This window comes from Macaca nemestrina, chromosome 8 (assembly GCF_043159975.1).
Source record: "Macaca nemestrina isolate mMacNem1 chromosome 8, mMacNem.hap1, whole genome shotgun sequence".
In the NCBI taxonomy this organism is placed as follows: domain Eukaryota; kingdom Metazoa; phylum Chordata; class Mammalia; order Primates; family Cercopithecidae; genus Macaca; species Macaca nemestrina.
Window position 1 is genome coordinate 133,258,469 of NC_092132.1, and position 22,820 is coordinate 133,281,288.

Below are 22,820 nucleotides of genomic sequence, written 5' to 3' on the forward strand. Positions count from 1 at the left end.
TGGCTTTTGGAGAGTCCTCTACCCCATCTCCACAGGCGGCGCCTGCAAAAGTCATCGTCCTTTGTAAGGCTGCCATCGCAGAGGGTGAGAGGCAGGAACAGAAAGGGAGGCTGAGCCCCCAGCTTACCACTGTCTTTCTGCTTTGTTCTGTTCTTCCTTCCTTCTTATTCTCCACTCCTGCCTAGAGTCTCATTCTCCTGTCTTGTCTATTTATTCCTTCAATGAGCCTCTCAACTCCTCAGCCACCCACCTCCTCCACCACCATCTCTTCCAGCCCATCTCCTGCCAGTAGACGCCTTACTCCCAGCTCCCCCTGACCCACCCTCACCCCCATTCTTTGTACTCTGTACATTTACCACCCACTGGTAAACTCAAGCTTCCCTTAGGGTACCATCTCCCCATGCCCAACTGGCCATGCCCCTCAGTATAGAAGAAGTAACTGAGATGTTGATTGCATTCACGGACACTTCACCATGACTCCAAGGTCAGTCCATTAGTTTCATTTTCCAGATGAGCAAACCGAGAGGAAGGCAGTCACTTTCCAAAGTCAATCCAGTTATAAACAAGAGTCTGGGTTCTGTATCAAGAATTTCCTGGCCTGAGTTTAATGCCCTTGCCATTACATAACAGCTTCGAAGGGCCAGGGAGATAATATGGCTGGGATGGTCATGAGCTTTCACTTAGAAAAAAAACATGAAAGACTGTGCCTGGAGGAGCAATATCTGTCTGTGACTTAGTAATATATTATGAACATTCTCTCCCGGGCAGGGCCTTTTCTTGCCCACTGGGCATTCCCCTCAGGCACAGCAGGGGATGAGGGGAGCAGAGGCCTCTACTACCCTACTTTACCTTGGCACAGTAGGGAGAACCAGCTGTCAGACAAGGGAGCGGGAATGACCTGGTCAGCAAGCACCTCAATCAGCAAATGCATTTTGGTTGTTGAATTCGTTAGTGCAGATTAATTGAAAATGAGTGGTAGGGCTGGGTAGAATAGCTTAATAGCACCATTGGAAAAGCCAGCCTCCTGGCCTGAGAGGTGCAGGCAGCTCCTGAGGCTGCAGTCTAAAACCCTGTTTTCTCCTCCTCAGTCTCCTCCTGAATTCATGAACCTAAAGTTTTGCCAGCCCAGCAGAAAGGCTCTTCCTTTAATGCCTTTCTTCTTGAGAGTTTGGCCACTTAAACCAGTCCCCTTTGAAAGTGAGCTCTGTCTCAGCCCAGCTTTCATTTCAGAAAGCCCATTTGAAGTGGCCTCTGCGCTTGCATGGCACTTAACACTTGCATTAATGACTTGTGTCATCACAGGCGCCCTGTCTTACGAGCAGCATGGCTTGGCCTATCTTAAGCATTGAATCAGAGATGTGGAAAGGTTACATGCTTACATCAGAAAGAACAAGGACATTAACACCCACCAAAACAGGTTTCAATCCCAGGTCTGTTGCCTATACACTGTGAGATCTTTCTTCTTGGAGCATCAATTCTTAATTGTGAATGGAGACAATAATGTGTACCTTTAGAACTATCTTTGGGATTATGAGAAAGAAATAAGACAACAGATGTGAATTGTGAATTCTGTAGTCCTCCAATTGCCATATAATAGATCTCAGCAAATGATTCTTCTCTTTCTCCTACCCCTTTTGGCCCAAACCAGGTTTGCAAATACATTTAAATATTACACCTTCCAACTCAGGTTACATTCTCCCCCTCTTCTGTCTCCACTCCTTCCTGCTTTTTCCTGTCAATACATACAATTCAAATGCCTTAGGAACGTGGTGGCCAATTGTGACAGCTTGACTCCATGACTTTGTTATTTATGGTTAACTTTACCCTGCAATTTAAGAAATAGATTGATAGGAAGTGGCAGCATTGTTCCAGGGTCCCATGGCCTCACCTTGACAGAAATCCACATTCCGTGACATTAGATGCTAATTACTTTATGTAAGTTATCTCATTCTTGACCATGCTTTTTTTTGGGGGGTGGTATATGTTAATTTAAGCACTGCTTAATCTTCTGTAATAGAAGAACATGGTGGCTTAATATAATACATCCTTATTTCTTGCAAAGGAAAAGTCCAGTCTGTGGGGACTGGGGTCAGGAGGTTCTTTTCCATGCATTAGGGACTTGGCTGATGAGGATCACTAAGTGTTAACACGTGGCTTCCAAGGTGGCTCTAGGTGTGGAAAAAAGATTGTCGAAAAGGGAAGAGAGAGAAAGAGGAATAACTTCGGCGTATCTTAAAATTTTTGTTTTATGTCCCAGCCTGCATGAGTCATCCTTTCTTCTTCCTGTGGCTTTGGTCAAAACTCAGGAACACGGCCACGCCCAACTGCAGGGGAAGCTGGGAAATGTAGTCTACTCCCAGAAAGAGGGGAAGGAGTTTGGTGAACAGTTAACCAAGTCTCTGTCAAAGGTAGATATTCATATGCACATTTCACGGGTGTGAAAATGAGTGGGTACCAAAAGCAAACGGAAGGGCCTGTTTCTGAATTTGGGCACTTATTTCATTTCTTTTCAACCTTCTGAGAATTATGTTTCTAAATTTCCAAGTACACATCTGAAATAACATATTTTTACTAAATAATAAATCACATTCAGGCAAAAGTTAAATCAGAAAAAGTTAATTATAGTGATTCTTCTCAAGATAGAATATGTGTTGATAAACCAGTGGATGTAAGACCATAGACTTAGCGTGGTATACCTGAACTATTCGTTTTTGCTTATTAGTAAGTCATTTAAAATGTTTTGCTATTGAAAAAAAACCTGAATATATACCTAGAGGAATCCAAAATTGGTCTGAAATTTTAAGATTAAAAATGAGACTTCAAGTAAAAAACATGCTTACAGTAGGCACTTGCCAGACCCTTGGATACCTAGGGGTTCAAGATCACTCCTTTTAGTTTTAGTGATGGGAAGGTTTGATATAGTTTAGATTTTTTTTTAATGAAAAAAATTACGTGATATATTTATGTGTAATTTCTGACTAATCTTTACTGTAATTATTCTAAATATCAACTTATGTTTTGGAACTCACACCAAACTATATTTTGGTTGTTTGCGTTCTACCCATTTCTGAACCTCAGCTTTGTGAGTTTGGGCTTCTAAAGACTCAAAGCGTATCTCAGCTGACAGTTTACCTCCTCCTTCAGGGATAGTCTATTCCTTCCCCAAATCGAGGAATATCCTGTTTATTTCTCTGTCTCTCTCTCTTTTTTTTTTTTTTTTTTTTTTTTGAGATGGAGTCTTGCTTTGTCGCCCAGGCTGGAGTGCAATGGCATGATCTCGGCTCACTGCAACTTCCGCCTCCTGGGTTCAAGTGATTCTCCTGCCTCAGCCTCTTGAGTAGCTGGGATTACAGGCATGCACCACCACACCCGGCTAATTTTGTATATTTTAGTAGAGATGGGGTTTCTCCATGTTGGTCAGGCTGGTCTTGAACTTCTGACCTCAGGTGATCCGCCCACCTCGGCCTTCCAAAGTTCTGGGATTACAGGTGTGAACCACCGCGCCCAGCCTATCCTGTCTTATTTCTTTAGTTTGGAGCTACGTTCAGCTTTTTCTGAGCGAAAATCCTCTTTCTGCTCCACTGGGAATAATAAAACCTTGTATGCTTTTCTTACCGTATCAAAAGAACATCACCCCAACTCCTCGTATCTGCTTTCTATATTGAGTTAGCCAATTTAATCTGCATATAATGACTGAGGCTAATTAATAGTTTTCCCACAGCTGGTTCCCTCTAGAAACATTTAGCAACTGCCTTCTAGTAGAAGCTGCCCTAGAAAGAAGAGTTCAACCTAGCAATATCTCTTTATAATAGAACAGCGCGTTTTCACACTAACTGCCTTTATCACCAAAGGCGAGAATGGCTCAATGGTATTGTGGATCAGCAAACATCTGGACGTGCGACTCAAAAGATGGTGGTGAAAGTCCCTTCCCATCTATTATTTATTTCTTTACTTCCTGCTTATTTATTTCATTCCATTTTACTTTTTCTTTTGCAACTTTTCCCTTACTCCTAAGTGACTTCACATCTGATAATATCTCCACCAAATTGCATTTTAATGTTTTTCCTATTTTTAAACTCTCTGTGGACCTTAGGTCTGCAGAATTGGATCAATCCTATCCTCAGTACATCACTCAGTTTCATCATGGGGATTTATTTAGTTATTTTTAATAATATAACGAGCACTCACAAAACCATCAATGCAAATAAAAGCAAATAAAAGCTCAGCCATTGGTAATAACCCCAATCTAACCATATGGGTACCTCCACCCCTTCACTTTTTCTGGTTTCTTCCATCTGAGGCAAGTCTTATCCTGAATTTTGTATGCATCATGTTTTTGCTTTATTTTAAAAATGGCTTTATTTCACCTCTGTAGTCCTAGAAAGTGTATTTTGATTTTAGTTATTTTAGACTATAAAAATGATAGGTAGATTTATGTAATCTTTTGGGGGCTAACTTTCCCATTTAACATTAAATTGCTAAGATTTATCTCTATTTTCACAAATTATAGCTTATTCACTTCCTCTGTTTATAATATGTGATTTCACCCTTTTATACTTGGTTCATTCTTTCTCCCATTGATGAGCATTTGGGTAGTTTCAGCTTTTTTTGCTAAGATGAATAGTGACAATTTGAACGTTTTTGTATCAATTTCCTATTGTATATGCTCATAAATTTCTTTTTTCTTTTCTTTTCTTTTTTTTTTTTTGAGACAGGCTTTCACTCTTGTTCCCCAGGCTGGAGTGCAATGGTGCGATCTCAGCTCACCGCAACCTCCGCTTCCCAGGTTCAAGGGATTGTCCTGCCTCAGCCTCCCTAGTAGTTGGGATTACAGGCATGCGCCACCACGCCAAGCTAATTTTGTATTTTTAGTAGAGACAGGGTTTCTCCATGTTGGTCAGGCTGGTCTTGAACTCCTGACCTCAGGTGATCCGCCCACCTCAGCCTCCCAAAGTGCTGGCATTACAGGGATGAGCCACCGTGCCTGGCCCATAAATTTCTTTTGGGTATTTAATTAGGAGTGGAATTGCTGGGTTATAGGTTGTATAAATGATCAAATTTAGGAAATATTACCAAACTGTTGTTTAAAGTAGTTGCACTTTGAAAAACAACTGATGGACAACCATTTATGCAATTTATTGCATCAGTCTCAGTTGCAATGTGATCCTATGAATTCATGTCTTTTTTAATCTTGATTTTGCTAAACTTGTACATATTTTGCTAATTAACTATGAAATGGTATCTCATAGTGGTCTTAGTATTCATTTCTATAATTAAATACATCTTGTGATTTTTAGCCATGCATTTCTTCTGTGAAATACCCATTTGTACATTTGTCTATTTTTCTAACTGATAATTTGTACTTTTTCTATTGATTTGAAAGAGACTTATTTTCTATATGTAATTGTTTGTTGGAGCTGAATAATAGAAATATCTTCTCCCAATCTGTAAATTTTTTTCACCTTCCTTAAATAATATTTTGAAGAATATATATATTTTAAGATGGAGTCTTGCTCTGTCACTCAGGCTGGAGTGGAGTGGTGTGATCTTGGCTTACTGCAACCTCTGCCTCCTGGGCTCAGGTGATTCTCCTGCCTCAGCCTCCCAAGTAACTGGGATTACAGGCACCCACCACCATGCCGGGTTAATTTTTGTATTTTTAGTAGAGATGAGGTTTCACCATGTTGGCCAGGTTGATCTCAAACTCCTTCCCTCAGGTAATCCACCCGCCTTGGCTTCGCAAAGTGCTGGAATTATAGGCTTGAGCCACTGCGCCTGGCCTATTTTATTTTCTGTTCTAATCTATCAATTTCTCCATTTCTTTACTTCTATTAAAATATCTGATACAATTTAAAAATTATCCTTATGGAATCTTGCACGTCTTTTGTTAAATACAGTCTTAGCTGTTCTCTGATACCGTTGTCAATGGTGTTCTGTGTTTATATTTTCCAGTTGTTTCTTGACGCATTATCGATTGATGTTATTACATATCCACACACTTTGCTAAATACTCCCATTCTTGTCATTTATCTGTAGATTCTTCCAGGTTGTCCACTTAAAAAATTACATCCTCTACAAATCCTTATAAGTCTAATTTCTTTCTTGATTTATTTTGCTGTCTACGATTTCCAGTACAAGCTGGAATATGAGTGGGAATTGTAATTATTCTACAATCTACAAATATAGGATCATATTTTACCTAGATTTTAAAACACATATTCTTCATAAGATAAGAAAGTTTTTGTTTACTACTAATTTAATGATAATTTATTATGAGTGGATGTTGAGTTTTGTCAAATTATTTTCCTGTATTAACTAAAAAATTATATATGTATTCCTAGTAATCTCTCAATGTGGTGAATTATATTTCTTAATTTTCAAAGTATTAAATCATTATTGCATACCTGGGATAAAATCGGTTTGGTCAAAGTGTATTTTCTTTTAAATATGTTTTTAGATTACGTGGACATTTTAAATATTTTAAAAACTATTTGCATTCATATTAAAAATGGAATGACATGAAAGTTTTGCTTTCTGTGGTTTTAGTATTTGGGCTATTCTGAACTCATAAATAAGCTGGGGAACATGCCCCCTTTTCTATTTTTTGCAAGTATTTGAAAAACTCAAAATTGTTTATTTCTTAAAAGTTTAGAAAAATATTAATAGTCAAATATTTTAATTGTGGGAAGATTTTAAGGCACAGTTTTAATTTATTTAATAGTTGTAAGGCTGTTTAATGTTTTAATGTCTTTTTGAGTTGTTCTAGTTTGTTACTTTTTTTTATAAGAGTTTATTCACTTCATCTAAGTTTTCAAAATTACTGGCAAGCAGTTGTTGGTAGTTTGATTTTATTATGACTTACAATTTTTCCTAATTTTTTTATTGTGGCAAAATACACATAACATAAAATTTACCATCTTAATCATTTTAAGTGTACAGCTTAGCAGTAGTAAATACATTTATAATGCTGTGCAAACATTACCACCATCCATCTCCATAATTCTTTTCATCTTGTAAAACAGAAACTCTATACCCATGAAACAATAAGTCCCTATTCTCCTCTCCCTCAGCCACTGGCAACCACCATTATACTTTCTGTCTCTGTGATTTTGACTTTTTATAAGTATGTCATATAAGTGGAATCATATAATAGTGGTCTTTTTGTGACTGGCTTATTTCATTTAGCATAATGTCCTTGAGGTTCATCAGTGTTGGAGCATATGTCAGAACTTCTTTCCTTTTTAAGGCTGAATAATTTATTGTATGTATATCCCACATTTTGTTTATGCTTTCATCTGTTGATGGGTCTTGGGTTACTTCTGTGTTTTAGCTATTTTGGGTAGTGCTGCTAGGAACATGGGCATGTCATTTAATCTCTTTATCTCAAGTACTTTTTTGCAGATTCTCCCCTTTTTCAGTCACAGTATTTTTCACTTGTGGTTTCTTTCATTTTCTTGTTAGTTTTCAGAGGCTTCTCAAGTTTTTTGTTTTTGACAAATCAACTTTGGCTTTGCCGACATCCTGTGTTATATGTTTGTTTCCTATATTGTTAACTTCCATTAGTATTTTTATTATCTCTTCCATTTTATTTATTATTTCTGGCTTATTGTTTTGTTCATTGAAATAACAAACAATTAGCTCATTAATTTGAGGTGTCATTATTTTCCAACACAGGTGTTTACATCTTGAATTACTATTTTGACTGTACCCTAAGGTTTTGATTATCATTATCATATGTTATCAATTGTTAATACATTATCAATTATTTTCATTGTCATTCAATTCTGAATCATTAAACATTTTATTATGAAACAGATGCAAAAATCCTCAACAAAATACTAGCAAATCAAATTCAACAACACATTGAAATGATCATTCACCATGATCAAAGGAGATTTATCCCTGGGATGTAAGCATAGTTCAACATAGGCAAATCAGTAAATGTGATGCATCATATTAACAGAACGAAGGACGAATACCATATGGTCATCTCATTAGATGCAGAAAAGCATTTGAAAAAATCCAATGCCGTTTTATGACAAAAACTCTCAATAAATAATGTATAGAAGGAATGCAACTTAACACAATAAAAACCACGTGGGGGAGGTTCACAGCGAACATTGTACCCAATGGTGAAAAATTGAAATCTTTTCTTCTAAGATCTGGAACAAGACAAACATTCCCACTCCTTCTTGCCACTTCTACTCAACAAAGTATTGGAAGTCCTTGCCAGAGCAGTTAGTTAAGAGATAAAGGTAAAATGCATCTAAATAGGAAAGAAAGATGTGAAAGTGTCACTGTTCGTTGATATGGTCTTATGTATAGAAAACCCTAAAGATTCTACCCAAAAACCCCCCAAAAAACTGATAGAACTAATAAACAAAGACAGTAAAATTGCAGGATTCAAAATCAACAGTAAAACAAATAGCATTTCTATACACTAATGATGAACTTTCTGAAAAAGAAATCAAGAGAACAATTCCATTTACAATAGCTTTAAAAAATACTTAGAAAAATAAATTTAACCAAGGAGGTGAATGTTTACAAAATGTTAATGTAAGAAATTTATGAAGATGGGGATATATTCTGAGAAATGCATGGTTAGGCAATTATATCGTATGAATATCATAAAGTGCACTTACACAAATCTAGGAGGTATAGTCCACTACATACCCAGGCTATATGATACAGCCTATTGTTCCCAGGCAACACACCTGTGCATCATGCTACTGTACTGACTACTGAAGGCAACTGTAACACAATGGTAAGTATTTGTGTATCTAAGCATATCTTAACATAGAAAAGGTACAGAAAAAATACAGTATTATAATCTTATGGGACCATCATCATATATTTGGTCCTTTATTGACCTAAACATCACTATGTGGTGCATGACTCTACTTCAGGTGATAGATACATGTTAATTAGATTGATTTAATTATTGCACATGGTATTCATAAATAATAACATCATTTTGTACCCCATAGATACACACAACTATAATTTGTCAATTTACAATTAAAAAGTAAAAATATAAAAACTTACATAAGACATATATTTTATTATCATTTCTTCTTTAACTTATTGACTAAGCACAATGCATTTCTGAATTTTCAAATTGTGGGAATTTTTTTTGTTTATATTTAACATAAATGAGCTATGATCAGAAACCAAGGTATGTATGATACAGTTTGAAATTTGTTGAGGGTTTTCATGTGTGCCTAGGAAATGTACAAATTTCCTTTGTAAATTTTTATAATTTCCACATATATAATTAGGGAGTGTCATGCCCTCATATTCAAAAGACTCTTTGGCTAAATATAATACTCTAAATTTTATAGTTATTTTTCTGAATGCTTTGAAATTATTACTCTATTACTCATAATTTTGTAAATATTTTATATAAGCTTGAAAATGTACATTATAAAGTTAGTGAAGACACTACATATGTCCATTAAGTCAAATTCTTTGTGTTGTACATATTATCTTTATTTTGGATAATCTTCCTTTATTTGACCTATCAAGTAGAGAGATATGTTGAAATTTCCTATTATAATGGTGATTTAATCAAAAATTTTTAGCAGTTTTATCACTTTTTCTTTGTATATTTTGAGAATATTAGAGCAATAAAGTTTTAAAAATTGCTAAATGGTTTTGGTGTATCAAAACTTTTAATCACATGAAATAGCTCTTATCACTAATAATTTTTTTCTAGTAATCTTGTTTAAACCGTATTAAAATATCTGTATAATCTTTGTTTAGATTTTGCCTGATACATTTTTCCATTCTTTTTCAACTTTTTTTTCTTTAGAATTTCTGTTTTAGGCAACAGATGCCAGTATTGAAAAAATTCAACCTGCCAATTTTTGTTTAATAATTGTCTAAAATACATTTTAATTATTTACATATTTGGGCCTATTTATAAAATTTTGATATTTTAATTTGTCCTGTATTTTCTGCTTACAAAAGATTTCATCACCTTACTTCATTCCTCTTTTGCAACATTTGGACTTTTCTCTTCTTTATTTAGGTAGTTTATTCAGGTAGTTTATTTAGGTAGTTTAACTGTTTTAAGTGTGGGTCTTTCTAGAGCCATTTATTTGAGCCTTGGTCTACCTAGATTATTTGTCATGCCCTCATATTCAAAGGACTCTTTGGCTAAATATAATACTCTACATTTTATGGTTATTTTTCTGAATACTTTGAAATTATTACTCTATTGTCATCTTGCATTCAGTGTTGCTTTTTATAAAATCTGTTTCTTGCTTTTAGATTTTTGTTTTTTGAACGTTATATGCTCTTTTCCTTTGTAAATTTTTATAATTTCCACATATATAATTAGGGATATATCCTTAAATTTTTTAATAGTCTCTCTGAATGTGGGCTTTTCCTTATCTCTTCCTTTATGGATTTTTTTTCTATCTGAGATCTTTATTTAAAAGAAAATTTTAGAAAATACAGCTCACTATTCTAATATTTTCTCTTTTCTATTTGTTTCTTTCTCTGGTACTTCTTTTTAATTGACATTTCAGCACTTTAACTTCTATTCTCCATTTCTCTTAACTTCTTTTATGGTTTTTATTAATTAGCCTTTTCATTCTTCATTCATTCAATCTCTTATCTCTTATCTTCTTTTATCTCTCTCTCTTTTTTTTTTTTTGAGACCGAGTCTTGCACTGTGGTCTGGGCTGGAGTGCGGTGGTGCAATCTTGGCTCACTGCAACCTCCACCTCCCGGGTTCACATGATTCTCCTGCCTCAGCCTCCTGAATAGCTGGGATTGCAGGCACATACTACCACATCCAGCTAATTTTTTGTACTTTTAGTAGAGATGGGATTTCACCCTCTTAGCCAGGATGGTCTCGAACTCCTGGCCTCAGGTGATCTGCCCACCTCAGTTGCCCAAAGTGCTGGCATTACAGGTGTGAGCCACTGGGTCAGGCCTCTTTTATCTCTGTTAAGAAAGATTGTCTGAAACTTGGAACTAAGGCAAAGGAAAAGTGCACGTCCTTTTAGTGTCATGCTGGAGCATTGTTTAGTTCCATTCAAAGATTATCTAACTCTTAGGAGAATTGCTTTTGACTTATTCTTTGTATAACTGCTTAGGCTTCATATTGTGTGAAGCTACAGGTTAATCTGTCAATAATCGATAAATAAAAATGAATTTCTGTCTAGTAGAAAAGAATACCTTAAAGGTTATATTTTTGTTTTCTTTTGCTCTGTAAGACATTAACTGATTTGGTGTCTGATTTAGCACCAAATTAAAAAGCAAGTACTCTTTCTTCCATTGACTATACATACATACCCCATCTTTCAAATTCTCATTTGAACCAACTTTAGCATTCTTTTGGAGTTAAATCTGAGTTAAAATACATGTTCACCATGATTTGTATGACAGTCATATCTTTAACTGTTTGAAAATTATTCTTTGCAACCTCTCTTTAAGTTTTCTTGGCTAATTTAAAATGATTGGCTTTCTAATTATTTTGCTTCTAATTATTTTACTTCCGGTGCACACAATAACCTAACATGTTTTGAAATGATTGGGCCTTACAATGTCTTTTTATTTTGGCACATGTGCCTTCCCTTCACCACCAGAGATAGTGGATATTTTGTAAGGAAATGAGTATTCAGGGAAACAGACCCTGTAGCTGTGAGTCCCTGTGAGCTTAGTGTGGATGTAATGGAGAAGATATGCCCGGGAAGGACTGTCCAGCACAAGAGAACTGGAGTGACACCTCTACCCCGGCCCCTAAATAACTCAAGCCACCCTGTCACCTCCTGTCCTCACCCTGGGGAGAAGCAGCATCAGAAGGGAACCCTGCTTACATTTGCATCCTGACTCACCTGCGCTGAGGGCTTAGATGAGGAGGGGAGCAGTGACTGATTTTACCTAGATCCACCTATTTTCCTCAGTCTCTCTGAAACATAGGGCCTCTGGGGTGACCTCACTTGATTCCTGAAGGTGCTGGATTCAGAGCCTGAGTCCTTCCAGGTATGGGGGCCATTGCTATATGTCCCAGGGTCATGTTGGGGGAGAGGGAGCAACAGAACTTTAACAGTTTGTTTTTTTCTTCCCTGCTCTCCACAGCCCTGTCTGGCCCTCTTGTGCCCTGTTTCTCCTCTGCAGCTCCTCCAGGGTTGATCTTAGGGAGGGATCCAGTTGTCCTACTGGTTTACCATCTTGGAAGGAACCAGAATCAGCAGTTGCACCTCAAAGTGGGATCCTGCTGCCCATTGCCTTCATGGGCAGATATTCCTAAGATATAACTCATCCCGGGTCCTGGGATTTGGTCTCCTGTCATAGCTTTACTTTGACTATTGCTTTACTCCTGGTGCTCTGTGAGACCTCCACTGTGCCCAGCTGTTCCCCCAGCTCTGGCTGTAGGGGAGCTGCTCTGCAGTTGTCCAGTTTGTCTCCAAGGTGGTGCAGTTTCTGTCTTGAATTTCCCACACCACAATGATAGCACATTGAATGGACCCCCCTCAAAAAGAATTATGTCCTACTGCAATCTGTGAGTGTGACCTTCTTTGGAAATAGGATCTTTGCAAAGTAATGAAGTTAAGCATCTCAAGATGAGATCATCCTAGATTACCAGGGTGCACTCTAATTCCAATGACATGTTCACATAGGAGAAGAGGGAAAACACAGGCACGGAGGCAAGGACACGTGGAGACAGAGACAGAGTAGAGTGATGCAGTCACAAGTAAAGGAACACAGGGGCCTGGAGCTGGAAGACAGAACGAAGGATTCTGCCCAAGCCCTTGTAAGAAGCACAGTCCTGCCGACACCTTGATTTTGGCTTTTGGCCTGCAGCGTTGCGAGAGAACAAACTTATCTTGTGTTAAGACAAGTTTGTGAATCTGTTCATAGTTTCCTATGACTTAGTCATAGGAAACTAACTCAGATAAGAAAGACCAGGCTGTAACCTTTAAGTGTCTTTAGTAAAAGCCTGTGGATAGGCCCAGCATGGGGGCTCACGGCTGTAGTCTCAGCAGTTTGGGAGGCCGAGGAGTTAGGCAGATCACCTGAGGTCTAGAGTTTGAGACAAGCCTGGCCAACGTGGTGAAACCCTGCCTCTACTAAAAATACAAAAATTAGCTGGGCGTGGTTGTGCACACCTGTAATTCCAGCTATTTGAGAGGCTGAAGCATGAGAATCCCTTGAACCTGCAAGGCGGAGGTTTCAGTGAGCCAAGACCACGCCACTGCACTCCAGCCTGGGCAACAGAGTGAGACTCCGTTTCGGGGTGGGGGTGGGAAGTCTGTAGATAATGGAAGGAAGAAGAAGAGTATGGAAAATAATTTATAAGCACAAAATAGGCCTGGAGCTATCCTGGCACCCTCCCAGGACTGTCCCTCACCGGGGATGCTTCCTGTCTCCCTGTGGCCAGAGCAGCATTTTGAAGTTGTCAGAAAAAGTGTGGAGATGCTGGCCCAATTTCTACCCCTCAGCCTAGAGAGAGGAGGAAGTTCTTTTGCTCACAGCTGTCCAAGTCTGGCTGTTCAACCCCTCCCAGTCCCAGGATTGACCTTTCCCTCATTTCAAGAGAAGCTTACTCCCACCTGGAGGCTCTGAGCTCCAATACAACCCATCATTAAATTACCCAAAGTAGGGTTTTCTAGCCTAAATAGGGGCAGGTGAGGCAGCTCCGATTCAGCCCTCTGCATTTTGAATTTCTAGGTTTCAAAAAAACAATCTCAAAATTGGTGTCACTTGGGTTCATCTTGTTATACTGAGTTCATCTTAAAATGTTTTAAGCCCGAGTTTGTAGGAATAGAAGCTCTTCATGAAATAAGTTTTGTTAACAATTACAGCTGTGTGAAATCAGTGCATATGACTGAAGATTTGGAGGGAATCCAAGAATTGCTAATAATTTTGTTAGGTTGGGAAGAGTATGTTAGGGTCGCAGGTGAGATTATGGGTGAGATTTTTGCTCTTTATAATGTCTTGACATTTCTTTTAGGGTGTACAATGTTGTTTTTATGGTAAATAAGGATAGAGATAAAGTTTGGTGCCAGAAGAAAATTTAGGGGGAAACTGTCAGTTTCTAGGGACCAGTTCCTCTGCTAAGAGAAACAGTTTGTGTGCATTTCAAATAATTGCAGATCTGTTTGGGAAGAGAAATCCTTTCCTCTCTTATTCATAAAAATGAAACATTTTTTCCTATGGAGTTAAAAAAATCAGTCATGAAGTATCCAGACTGGGGAGATGAGGGAGGGAGAAGGAGAGGGAAAGAGGGGAACAGGGAGAGGGAGACAGAGAGAAGGGAGAGGGAGGGAGAGATGGGGAAAGAAAGAGGGGAGGGAGAGGAACAGGAGAGAAAAAGAGGGGGGAGATAGAGGAGACAGAGAGGGAAAGAGGGGAGAGAAAGGAGAAAGAAGGAGAGAAAGGAGAGAGAAGAAAAAGGAGAGTGGGAGAGATACAAAGGAGGGAGAGAGGAGAGGGGGGAAAGAAAGAGGATGGGGAGAGGATAGAGAGAGGGAAATAGAGAGTAGGGAGAAAGGGAGAGGAGAGAAAAGAGACTGGGGAGAGAGGAGAGAAATGGGATTGAAAGGGAGGGGGAGAGGGAAAGGAAAGAAGGGGGGACAAGAGGGAGAAAAAGGGAAAGAGAAGGGATGGGGAAAAGAAAGAGGAGAGAAAGAGGTGGGGGAAAGGGAGATAGAGAGAAAAAGCTAGGGGGAAAGAGATACAGGAGAGAGAGGAGGGAAATAAGAGAAAAAAGGGGAAGAGAGGGAGGGAGAGTGGGGGAGAAGGAGAAAAAGATGAAGTGGGGGAAGGAAAAGGTGAGAAAAAAAAGAGAGAGAAAGGGCAGGTGGGCACCAGGCCAGGGAACAGGGCGACACGAAGACAGCAGAGGGACTGGGGAGCCCCCAGGTCGCCCCCTTTAATTGGTGGCCCCCCGGCTGGGCCAGGGAAGAGGAGGGTGGCAGCAGGAAGCTGCGCAGAGCCCAGCAGGAGGAACCTGGATGTCCGCAGGCACTGGGGCACCTGCTGTCCCCACCTGGAATGTACTTCTCCATCTCCACCTGTTGGCATCCCAAGGGTCCGGTAAGGCTTACCCCAAATGGTAGCTTTTCTATAAAATCTTTATTGCTCACCACCCCACCCACACACACACATGGGGTTTGCAAGTTTCTTAAATATTTCTTCTATTCTGGCCTGTATGTGCCTCCCTCTTAGCCTCTCCTTTCAGACCCTCTGCAGGCCTCTAGCGTTGCCTTAATACGACTCTTCAGGGCAACAAATGTGTGTATTTTCAGTGCCTATATTGCGTCTTCCATGTTGTCAAGAGGAATATGTTTATAACTAATTTGAAGCCCAGTGATGAAATGATAGTTAGATTATGCTGTGATAATAACAGAAATCAGTGAAAAGAACATCAAATTATACTTCTCTATTCATTTGTTAAGCACTAAGTTTAGTGTATATTTTTAAAAAATCAGTTACAATTTAGACAAGGCTGTATTTTATAGTAAAAAAACAAAAACAAAAACAAAAAACTACTGACTGGGAATCACTTGCTCATGCCAGTAATCTCAGCACTTTGGGAGGCTGAGGTGGGTGGATCACTTGAGGTCAGGAGTTCGAGACCAGTGTGGCCAACATGGCAAAAATCTGTCTCTGTCTCTACTAAAAATTCAAAAATTAGCCGAGCATGGTGGCGTGCACCTGTAATCCCAGCTATCCAGGAGGTTGAGGTGGGAGAATTGCTTGAACCCGGGAGATGGAGGTTGCAGTGAGTCAAGATTGCGCCACCGCACTCCAGCCTGGGCAACAGAGCAAGACTCCATCTCAAAACAAAACAAAACAAAACAAAAAAAACAACAAAAAAAAAAACTACCAACAGAAGATTGAAAAGCCATGCCACTCCTTATTATCTGTGCCTATCATCAGAATCTGTTTAGGCCACATGCCTGTAATGTAGTCGCCTCTATGTGTGGATTGTGTTTTAATAACAGGCAATATGAGGGTGTGTTAAATGATCATAGAAAGCCTTAACGTTCTCATGTTCTGTTGAAAACGGTTGTTGTCTAAGGTTCATTAAAACTGGAAGGGCTCATGATTCTGTATTATTGTTATTTAGATAACAGTCATAACATTTGTTGTTGTTCCCTTGGTGTCAGGCACTGTTCTGAATGCTTTGCGTGTGTTTGTTGGTTCCATTTTAATAACCGCAGGAGGAAACTCAGTCCTTAGGGAGGGGCCACAACGGTTGCAGCCCTGATCCAAACCCATGCGATTTCCCTCCATGTCTTCAACGTGATGCTCTACTGACTTGTCATACCTTGTTTTGTTCCAGACATGTTTTGAGGTGAATGACTTTTTACTATGAGGTTGGTGCAAACATAATTGCAGTTGTTGACATTACTTTTAATGGCAAAATGCGCAATTATGTTTGTGCCAACCTGGCAATGACTAGCCAGGTGCAATGGCGTGTGCCTGTAGTCCCAGTTACTCAGGCGGCTGAGATGAGGGGATGGCTTGAGCCCAGGAGTTTGAGATGACCAGCCTGGGTAACATAGCCAGACACTATAAAAAAAAAAAAAAAAAAAAAAAAAAAAGGCAGTGACAAAAAATTGAAAGCAATGAGCTATATGAAAACTTGGAAACATGGTTCTTTTTCTCTAATCTGTCTTCTTGAGAAGTGAGGAGGAGTTGTATGAAGGTAGCACAGTAGGGGCACAATGTGCAGAGGGCCTGCTTGAAGCAGCTCCATACTTGGCCGGCTGTGTGACCTTGAGCGAGTCACTGAACCTCTCTGAGCTTTGTTTTCTCAATCTGTAAATGAATGGTTGTAAAGACTGAATAAATAAATATGTGTCAAGTATCCAGCACAGTGCTGAACACAAAGAGTACTATAGCAAGGTTTGTTGATGTTCAGTGAGTGCATTGAACTTCACTGTGCCCCAGAAATTGAACTGGGCTCTGGGGATGGAGCCCCTAATGCAGTGCTTGACCTAGTGTAGTTGATGAAATCATTCCAACAAAATGTAATAGACAGCAGTTTGGGAGAATTGAAGAAAGTGTACCTATCTTGATCTGGATGGAAAGAACAGTACGGTCATGTGTCACTTAACAACATGGAAACGTTTTGAGAAATGTGCTGTTAGGTGATTTAGTCATTGTGCTAACACCGTAGAGTGCGCTTACGCAAAGCTAGATGGAATGCCTACCACACATCTAGGCTATGGCGTAGGTGATGTAACCTGTGTTATAGATGGTAAAACCTATTGCTCCTAGGCTGTAAGCCCATACAGTATGCTACCATGCTGAATACTGTAGGCAATTATAACACAATGATAATTATTTGAGTATTTAAATGTATCAAAACAGAAAAGGTAGAGTAAAATTACAGTATAAAAATAAGAGGGCTGGCACGATGGCTCATGCCTGTAATCCCAGCACTTTGGGAGGGCTAGGTGGGTGAATCACGAGGTCAAGAGATCAAGACCATCCTGGCCAACATGGTGAAACCCTGTCTCTACTAAAAATACAAAATTAGTTGGGCGTGGTGGTGGGTGCCTATAATCCAAGCTACTCGGGAGGCTGAGGCAGGAGAATCGCTTGAACCCTGGAGGCAGAGGTTGCAATGAGCGGAGATTGCGCCACTGCACTCCAGCCTGGGTGACACAGTGAGACTCCGTTTCAAAAATATAAAAATAAATATAATGGTACACCTGTAGAGGGCAATTACCAGAGTTTGCAAGACTGGAAGTTTCTCTCGATGAGTCTGGGAGTGAGCAGTGAGTGAATGTGAAAGCCTAGAGCATTACTGTGCACTACTGTACACTTTATAAACACTGCACACTCAAGCTACACTAAATTAAAAACGTTTTTTCAATAATAAATTGACCTTAGCTTACTATAACTTTTTTACTCTATAAACTTTAAAAAAATTTAAACTTCCTAATTCTTTTACAATAATACTTAACATAAAACACAAATACATTGTATAGTTGCACAAAAATATTTTCTTCCTTTATATATTCTATAAGCTTTTTTTCTATTCTAAAAAGTTTTTTTTTTTAAACTTATTTATTTGTTTATCTTTTTGAGATGGAGTTTTACTCTGTCACCCAGGCTGGAGTGCAGTGGCATGATCTCAGCTCACTGCAACCTCTGCCTCCTGGGTTCAAGCGATTCTCCTACCTCAGCCTCCCAAGTAGCTGGGATTACAGGTGCCTGCCACCACGCCTGGCTGATATTTTTGTATTTTTAGTAGAGATAAGGTTTCCCCATGTTGACCAAGCTGGTCTTGAACTCCTGACCTCAGGTGATCCACCCGCCTTGGCCTCCTAAAGTGCTGGGATTACAGGCGTGGGCCACCGTGCCTGGCCTTTCAAAAAACTTTCAAAACATTTTCGTTAAAAACTAAGACACAAACAAACACATTAGCATAGGCCTATGCAGGGTCAGGATCATCAATATCACTGTCTTCCACCTCCATATCTTGTCCCAGTAGAAGATCATTAGGGTCAATAACACACATGGAGCTGTCATCTCTTATGACAATACCTTCTTCTGGATACCCCTAGAAGGGCCTGCCTGAGGACATTATGCAGGTAAATATTTTTTATAAGTAGGAGTATACTACTCTTAAACGATGAAAAGTATAGTATAGTAAATCCATAAACCAGTAAATGATAATAGTCATTTATTAAGTATTATGTACTGTACATAATCATATAAGCTAGACTTTTATATGTCTGGCAGCACAGTAGATGTGTTTATATGAGTATTACCACAAACATGTAAGTAATGTGTTGTACTTTATAAGAACAATGTTACTAGGTGATAGGAATTCTCCAGTTTCATTATAATCTTATGGGATCAGTGTCGTTTATATGGTCCATCATTAACCAGAAGGTCAATATGTGGGCATGACTATTGTTGGTTGTACTTAAACTTAGGTGGAAGCAGATTTTATCTGTATGGTATAACTACCCAACTCATATCTGGTCTACTGTTACCAAGCCAATGCAGATTTCAAAATTAGAGATTTATTAATTTGGGTCAATCGTTGAATTTTTTCCCCCATGGGCTTCTGTAAAATGAGAAATTAACTTGGTGTTTGCATCAGTTTCCTAATGATATTTTGGTGGCATCTTGCATAGCAGAGCTTAGGGACTCACACCCAGAGATGCAATTAAGTAAGTCTGAATGGAGCCCAGAAACAGTTCAGCTGATTCTGAGGCTAGGGGCACCCAGGCAGTATACCCTAGGAGGCAATCAGCTGAAGGTTATGGGAAAAATTGGTGACCCTTTTCACCTGGGGAAAAGAAGCTTATAAGGGAAGTAGGTTTAAGAGCAGGGGCTATAGGAAAATGTCCATTTACCTTCTATCTGTGGGCCATTTTTTTCCTTGGGTGGCTCCTGTATTCCTGTTGGGATGAAGTTCCCTTGGAGGATCCAGGACCCAGGGCCCCCCGGGTCCCCATCTGCCTTCCAACCTGTTCTTTTCCGTGTTCTCTCTGAGCTCTGCCACCTCATGCCAGTCCCCAGCCATGTGGCTAATGAGAGGCCTGTTCAGACCTCATTAGGAGATCAACTTGGCTTCTTCCTCTCTCAGAAGCTAATTATGTCTCTTTCATTAGTTCAATTTTGGCAATTAATGTACTTCCACATACATAAATGGCTGTTTGTTTTCAGGCTAAGTGACATGTGTGCGGCTGTCCTTTCCTCTCCCGACACATGTTAACCTCTCTGTCTTGTTTCCCTTTCCTTACAAACAGTACCTGAGCCAGGGTTCTAGATTTAAGCAACTGAAATTAACATGGCACATTTAATAGCTAAAAGGGACTTTGGTAGAGAAACTGGCCAGTTCATGGGATCAGCTGAAGTGCCACACAACTGATCCCCAGAAATGAGAGGAAACTCTGGAACCCAAAAGTCCTCTGAAAGAATAAGGGCATTTTAATCTCCCATTTAAAAGCATTGCCCAGGTAGGGCAGCTGCAGAGTTCGTATCATCAGAAATCATGTTGTCATCTTAATATTGTGGCTCATTTTCTTACCTGCCGTCCTCACTGCCCCTTCCCCATGGTTCTCAGATGGGTCAGGCAGGCTGGGGGTGATGTTCCAGCAACCACTTCCTGAAGCTGCAAAGAAGGTGTTAAATTTAGTCTAAAGCTGCCTCCTGACATATTTTAAGTTTGGCCTCAAGGTTTCTCTCGCCATAGTGAGCCATGGTAATTTCCTCCAACATGTAGCTGGATGTGTAACTGAACCTAACTGGATGTGTAAACAGATTGTAACCTCCTCTCCTACTCTCTCTCTGATTGCACAGAGTTTCAGTCAATCACAGGTGGCCAGTTGTTCAAACTAAGTTCAAATAACGTGATTCCTGAGTTGCAACCGATCTGGCTGTTTCCATACCTCACTTCTGTTTTCTGTATATCACGTTCCCTTTTCTGTTCATATATTCCTCACTACACAGCTGCACTGGAGCCTCTCTGAACCTATTCTGGTTTGGGGTCTGCCCAATTCATAAACCAGTCTTTACTCAATTAAACTCTTTAATTTGTCCAAGGTTTTTCTTTTAACAGAAGGATTTTCTCTCACACCTTTCTCTCTCTCCATTTTCTCCTCGTTTTTTTTTTTTTTTTTTTTTTTTTAAGATTACCTGGTAGAAGTCTTTTTAGGGGTCTCTGAGCAGACACTCTCATGTTTCCTTGGTCAGGATTGCACCATTGGCCCACTTTGTACTCAGTCTTTGTGGATGGTTGTGATAGGGCAATAGTGTTTCAGTCCTAGGGGCTGGGGAAGGGCTTGGACCCCTCTATAGCACAGAGCCATGTGCCATGTGATAAACGTCAGGTCTCTAGAGAGAGAAAATTGAGGAAAAGCTAGTAAGGGGGGAAAGCTAGTAGGTGTTTGCCACAGCAACCTCTCAAGAGTCACAAAGACTGAGAGAAGGACTTTCTGAAAGTGGAAAGGATGCTGGGGAGATATCAGTTGCAGATATCCACTGTCAGTCACTGAAAATTGAGGTTCCAAAGTTTTGCCAATTTTCATGCTCAAAAAATCAATTACATATGTATAGAATAGGGGGAACCTGCCAGGGCTGCAGCTTCTAGGGACAGATCAAGGGTTTTCAGATTAATTACATAATCAAAGTACTGATTCTGTGATGCAGACCTTAGCTGCGATACAGGTGAGGATCCACCAGCTCCCCAGAGGGGCCAGGTTCTCTGTTTTCTGCACCTGTCGGTTCATGTCAGGAGTGCAGGGAGTCATTATGGGTGCCATGTTTCAAAAGGACACCGATGACTGCAGCAAACAGAAAGCTGATCAACTTAACAGCAGGAGGAAGAGCTTGAAGAAACATTGTAAGCTTAAGACTGGGGCGTGGTCTGGTGGCTAACGAGCAATGCTAATTTCAGGTGCAATAAGTCCTCAGTTAATGGCATCCATAGGTTCTTGGAAATGACTTTAAGCAAAATGATGCCCAGCAGGACCCAGCTTATTTTCCTTATCCAATGTTATGGTGAAGCATTGAATGAAAAAACATTATTTGAGGACCTGTGATATAATATGTTGTTTCACTTAAATTAGCAGTTCCTAAGAACCTATAGAAAACATTAAGTGAGGACTTGCTTTATCTGAAGGGTGACTACAAGAGAGGGGTTAGAGTTGTTCTATTTGGAGCTGGAAGATGGAACAAAGGCCAATGGGTGGAAGTTAGCAAGAGGAGATTTCAAAATCCAGCACAAAAATTACCATAAACTTTACATAGCCTTCACATTTCACATAACCTTCCCTGTGAACACCACTCCCATTTCAGGAAAGGAAACTAAAACTTTGAGTAAATCTGTCACTTACAGATTATGTAGCACAACATTTGGCTAAAATCCTTGTGTCAGGCCCATGGGAAGCGTGGTTTAAGAAGAAGTTTAGTGAGACAAACTAGAGCCCCATTACTGTGGTCGACCTCAAGGCTGCAACTGGTGTTCCCTCTTCTTCTTCTGCTGTCCATTCTAAATTATTCTAAACCTCAGCAGTAACTTCAAAAGATATTGGGGGGCTTACCTGGTGGTGTGACCCACACCTTCATTCCTGAGGTGTCTGAGTTTCTAGAACAGGTGGTTGTACAAGGAGTTTCACCATTACAAGGGAGCAAGGAAGTACCAGGAGGTACCCAACTGATTCAGCTGGGTTCTACGTCATATTCCTCAATGCTGCCATTGTATGAAAGCAGCACTACTAATCAGGGCCACTGCCCCCAGCACTATATTGACTACTCTCTTCCTGGTGCATGGACACAGGAAAACCAAAGGGCCCTGGCAGCAGCCATAACTTGAATTTCAATGGCATCTGTTTTGTGTGCTCTGGAAAGTGTGTGTCCCCTTTGGATACCAGGACCTGCAACTTTTTTAAAAGTTTCAGGGTTTCAGGGACAAGAAGCATCAAAGAGCCCCAGGAGGTCATTGGGACTACTCCTGCTGTCTTGGTTCCTGAATCCATGTGACCTTCCTGTTGGGGTACAATAACCTAGAGAGGTCTCTGATTTAATGTAGATTCTGTACCCTGAAGGATGGTGCCCCATTCCTTGTGTGTTGCCTCTGAGCTGGCACATCAGCTGAGCCTCTAGAAGGCCATTCCAGCATTTTATGAGGTCAGCTGATTTTGGGTGGTTGCAGGTTGTCTTAGTCCATTTTGTGCTGCTTAACGGAATACCTGAGACTAGATAATTGATAATGAATAGAAATTTATTGGCTTACAGTTCTAGGGGCTGGGAGGCCCAATATAAGCTACCAGCATCTTGCAAGGGACTTCTTGTTGCATCATCACATGACAAAAGGTGAGAGGGTAAAAGAG

The 22,820-nt window shown here is 39.8% G+C and overlaps 1 long non-coding RNA gene across 1 annotated transcript; it reads right to left on the minus strand.

Annotated features, from left to right (window-relative positions):
• Nucleotides 1-489: 489 nt before the first annotated feature.
• On the minus strand, nucleotides 490-12,015 carry LOC105482105 (uncharacterized). Its single transcript, XR_987388.2, has 3 exons — nucleotides 11,847-12,015; nucleotides 2,044-2,168; nucleotides 490-1,825 (listed from the first exon to the last, which is right to left on the minus strand). It is a non-coding gene; the product is annotated as an uncharacterized lncRNA (long non-coding RNA).
• Between the last annotated feature and the right edge of the window lie 10,805 nt (nucleotides 12,016-22,820).